Here is a 6,000-nt window from a genome sequence, read left to right on the forward strand (position 1 = left end):
GAATTGCAGTGCTTGAAATCTCCTTTTCGAATATGTAATTTATTTGTATACCCATATGATAGATTTTTTTTGGTATGGATCTTTAAAAACCACTTTTTCAAAATGCCTATTTTAGGACCATACCACGCTCATGTACAGACACCATCATTTGACACAACCGAATGATTTTTTGTGAATCCTTTTAAACGAAGTTACCTTACATACCAAAGATTAATGAGAATAATTTTCTTGAATTTTTTAATGATTTTTTAAAATTAATTTTTAATTGACGATTAAGCTAATTTCTAAAACCTCTTGTGTATGGATGCCATAATTTAATCAAATTTTTTGTTTGAATTTTTTTTTTTAACTTCAAAAGAATTGTGTAAGATTGATTAATAACTAATGGAAAAATATAGTTGGAGATAGTTTTGATTAATAAATAATGAAAAAATAGCAAATGAATTCATAACACTATAAAATTTACATTTTTTAAATTAGAAGAGTAAGACCTATAATGGGTTTTCATTTTGACAAAAAATTCAACGGGGATGATCGTATAAAAATTACGATAATCCCTTAAATTGTCGATTAAATGCCTTAGGGAAAAATTGGTTCATAAAGGCATAGGTTTGGTGGGATCAAGCCTATGCCATGCCTTTCCCCAAGGCAAAACCCGATGGGAATTCCCCCCATGGCACTAGAATTGGGCACTCGATTGCAATTTAGTCGTTAACAAAATCAGGTACTTGATTGTTTAAAAATTAGGTACCCAATGCTGATGTATCCATTGGGCCCCAAAAGATTCCCCACAAAGCATTTTTCAATGATTGCAATGATTGAATGTCATGTTTCAAATTGCAACAACGAATTTTTGTCATAATTATTTTGTTTTCTTGTTATCTTCAACAATTTGCAAGCTATTGATTCGAATTCAAAACTTGTACAAACATGAGATGAAAACAACAGAGAAAGAAGAAAATAAAAGTTTTGACAAATGAGGAGATTGCAACAAACAAAGAGAATGAAGCACAACGTCAACGAGAGAGAAGACAAAATTTTAGAGAGTTGAGCAATGTTTCAGAGGAAAAAGACATTGAGGATACCACAATGGGTGAAGAGGCTGAACAAGAGAACCTTATACAAATATATTCAGGTGCACATTGTAATCAAACATTCAATATAGGCGTGTCTCCAAACCCTTGAGTTTTTTCTCATGATAAAATTGGTGATTTTTTAGAAGCAGGTTACAATTTAAACGATTTAGATTTTCTTCACGAGAATAAATTACCAAACGATCATGCACAACAAACTCCAATGGAAATGCATGCCTTGAAATAAATACCAAGAAAAAATAAAAATGAGATTCAAATTCCAAATAACATTGAAAATAACAATGGTATGAATGTAGACATAAAAGCACTAAGTACTTTAGATTTTCTCTCATTGATTCTCTAGGCGCACACAATTGATTTCCCCTAAAGAACAATCAATTTTGCAAAGTGTAATCATCAAACTTGATATGAAAATGATTGTTAAACTCTAAGCATACCTTGTAGGCCTCAGAGAAGTCTTCATCATTAGCATATAGGTCTTTGAGACCTTTTAACTCCAATGCTCTCTACCTGTATTTCTTGGACAGTGAGAAGCCTTCTACTTAATGCATCAACTACTTTATTGATCTTCTCTTTCTTGTGCTTGATGGTGAATGTGTAGGACTACAGAAACTCCATCCATTTGATGTGTCTTAGGCTCAACTTCTCTTGAGTGTTGATGTAACTCAATGCTTGGTTATCAGTGTATACAACAAACTCTTTAGATGAAAGATAGTGCCCCCACTTCCTAAGTGCTTGCACCAATGCATACAATTTTAAGTCATCGGATAAGTACTTGGACTTGGCTTCATTTAGCCTTTCACTAAAGAATTCTACTGGCCTTTCTTCTTAGCTTAATACAACCTCAACAATAATATAACTTACATCACATTGTACAATAAACAACTTGTCAAAACTAGGAAAAATAAGAATGGGTTTAGTAGTTACCTCTTTCGAACCCTTTCAAACCCTTCATTGGCTTCTTTGGTCCATAAGAACTTAGTTTTTAGTCCTCCTTTGATGGTGTCTAAGACTAGTGCACATGTCTCACTAAAACCCCTTATAAATTTCCTATAAGATTGTGCCAAAGCACAGAAAATTCTTACTGTAGTTCCTGTTTTAGGTGTAGGCTAGTTTAGAATGGTTTCTACCTTACTTTCATCCATCTTCATGTTACCTTGTGAAACTACAAAGAAAAGGTATGTTAGAAAGGTCAGGGTTGTCATTGCACCAAAAGATCAACCTATCAATACTTGATACAACCAATAGTCTTATAGAACCACAGGAGGCAATTAATCCATGTCACAAATCATGCAAAAGACGTGGCCCACTACCAATAATCCCCCTCCTTGCATTGCTTGATGTGGTTTATAGGATTCGAATTTGTGACCAAGCTCTGATACCAATTGTTAGAAAGGATAGGGTTGTTGTTGCACCAAAAGATCGACCTATCAATGCTCGATACCACCAATAGTCTTATAGAACCACAAGAGGTAGTTAAGCCATGTCGCAAATCCTGTGAGGGACTTGGCCCACTACCAACAAGGTAGACCAACTCTTGCTTCAAGAACTCACTTTTCTCAAGATAAATGGTCAACTTTTCTTCTTGTAGCCTCTTCAAAACAATTTCCAAATGCTTCATGTGTTCTTCTTTAGTCTTGGTGAAGATAAGAATATCATCAAAATAAACCACTACAAAATTGCCCATGTAGTCCTTCAATATTTCATTCATTAGCCTCATGAATGTATTAGGTGCATTAGAGAGGCCAAATGACATTACTAACCATTCATAAAGTCCTTCTGTAGTCTTGAAGGTTGTCTTCCATTCATTACCCTCCTACATTCTGATTTGATGGTAACCACTCTTGAGATCTATCTTGGAGAAATACTTAGCACCCCCCAAACAATCTATTAGATTCTCTATTCTAGGAATAGGAAACCTATATCTCATTGTTATTCTATTAATGGTCCTTGAATCAATGCACATTCTCCACTTACCTCCTTTATTTGGTGCCAAAACAACTGAGACAACATATGGGTTAATACTTTTTCTAATGAGGCCTTAGTCAAGTAGTTCTTGTACTTGTCTTGCAATTTCTTTATTATGATCTTGAGTCATCTTGTAGGCAACCTTGTTAGGCAATAAGGGTCTTGGCACAAATTCTATTTGATGACTAATATCTCTTTGTGGAGGGAGTGTGGATGGTGCTCCATCACTTATGATGTCCTTGAACTCATCCAATAATTCTTTTACGTCTCTTGGCAATGGTGTTAGTTTGACAACATCTTCCTCCTTTGGTTTCACAACTATGGCAAACCCAACTTCATTGTCCTCCTTGAATTTATGCAAGAATTCTTTGCCACTTATGAGTAGAATGCTTGGATTTGTTGCTACATCTATTCCTTCCTAAACAACTACTGATTGCATCTTGTGTAACACCCCACTAGGGAACTCAAAAGAAATTCACCGAAAGTTTCACTAAGTTTGTCAAACAATTTTTTAAAGATAATAATTAAACAACAACAGATGAAATATAGTGGAAGCAATAACTCACATACATACTACCATCATAAACATATTACATCTCTTAAGCGTCCTGTGACGTTGAATCATATTTAAGTTTAATTAATACTAAATCCGATAAATAATAAATCCATATTAAAGAATAACTTACAAGTACGAATTCACTTAAATAATGTACAATTATATAAGATGCCAGTTGGCAATAATTAGAATGCATAATCATCCATTGTACAAGTCACAAGGTATGAAAAGCTCAAAGAATATAGATCATCTTATAAGATCTTTGATAACCAAATACAGAGCAACAGAATATAATTAGACATAAGAATACAAGATCAGAAAGAAAGGAACATCTGCACAAGCACATCCAACAACAACATCCAACTTTTGGATCTCAATGGTATAAGAAAAATGCACTACCACCTGACCTCATGGAACATATATGGTTCACTTCGACCATGTTGAGGAGATAGTCTCAAGTCTCATATATATATCAATCTACAAGTCATAACCAACATCTAGGTCAAGGAAATACCTGAAAGCAAACTATCTCAAAGGTACCAAGACACAAGTAACATCTAAACCTAGAGGAAACAAAGAAATATAAGAAATCTACTATGTAAGTAGACAAGTGTCATCGCATGAGCCAACTCTAAAGTTACCTTGGTAGCCTCTCTAGACTCTAGCCCCCTAGTGTCTCTATGCGGCACCAATATCCTTCCGTATAGACAAGGTATACTAATGAAGCAAGGTCACAACCAAGTATCCTATCTACTCCCATCCTAGCCTATACTAGTACTTGAGGCATGGGCGAGGAAAAACAATGACTCTTATTAATTCATTTTACTCTCATTTAATGAAATGCTATCACTTATTAAAATAACTTACAATGGGTTACCTAGGCAGCCACTTAAGGCTCTGACCTCTATTGTAAGCCACTTCCCAATGTACACATAGATTACCTACCCCATGCTCATAAAAGTACAATTCATAAAATCACAATTTTCACCTTCGTCCTTTATAAGCAACCAGAAAGCACCTATAGATAGAATACAGTATTCACCTCAATCTTTTAAAAGCAATTGGAAAGCACCTAAAAACCAATCACAATAATCACCTCAATCCTATACAAGCAACTAAAAAGCATCAAAAGACAACTAATCAAAACTCAAAGGTTACATCAAGAAAATCACACCATTCACCATAGTTCTATACAAGCAACTGGAAAGTACTAACACCAACTGATCAAAACTCATTAAAGTAGACACATGACACATCACCATGGTTGGGTATAAAAGATCATATACATAACATCATTATAGAACAAAACCTCCAAGCCTCTGTTAAACATCATGATTGGTCAAAGTACTAGGTCAAACCCGAACCCTAACTCAAGGTAAAACATTTATCACATCAAAAAGTAGTTCCATAGATCATTTGTTTTTGGAATCACAAAATTTCAATATACAAACATGGTTTCATGTTTTTTTTCATTTCCAAAGTATTATAATTACTAAGGTTTTTGAATTTTTTCAAAATGATAAAAATTTCCCCTAGTATTAGAAATCATTTTCCATATAAAACTAAAATGTCATGCAAATTCAAGTTTATTAAACATTCCATTCTCTAAGTTGGATTGCAAATTATCAATTACTTTGTAAATATATTTGAAAGAATAAGGTAATTAATAAAATTTTCAAATAGATATTAAAATTTTAACATTAATATTATATTAATAAAGATAATAATGATCAATTATTAATAAAATATTTAACATTAAATTATTAATAAAAATAATACTAAATTTATTTAATAAAACAATATTAATTAATAATAAGAATATTTTATACATACATACATACATACATATAAACAAAAATATTGAATCCTTACCTAACCTCACGCATGCTGCACAAGCAATTGTGAGCTACATAAGCAACTGTGGGCTGCCTTTGGCAGTCGCGGTCTGCAACAACAATCACGAGGAGAGAGGAAGAGGGGGGGAAGGGGGTGGCCCCCACCATCCATTATATATAATAATAATAATAATAATAATAATAATAATAATAAACCCCCACCTTGTTAAAATATAGTTTCTCGATTTTCAAAAAAAGTATTGTGTGATAAAAATTATCACATTAAAATATTTATTGTGGTAATTATTATTAACATATTTTAGTTTTATATGTATACTTTTATAAATTTACAAAATAGATTTGATATAGAAATCTGAAGTAAACAATTGAAAATAATTAACAAATATGGGTTTCTTTTCTAAACCTCCATCCTGATTTTAATCAATCCAATTACAAAATCTCTAAAATTTACCAAATAAGGGTTTCAAACCTTTAGTTCATTTGCAAATGTTTTTCGAAATGAAGAACAATAAATTCACAAATAAGG

This window comes from Cupressus sempervirens, chromosome 1 (assembly GCF_028749045.1).
Source record: "Cupressus sempervirens isolate cs-2001-9-10 chromosome 1, ASM2874904v1, whole genome shotgun sequence".
In the NCBI taxonomy this organism is placed as follows: Eukaryota; Viridiplantae; Streptophyta; class Pinopsida; order Cupressales; family Cupressaceae; genus Cupressus; species Cupressus sempervirens.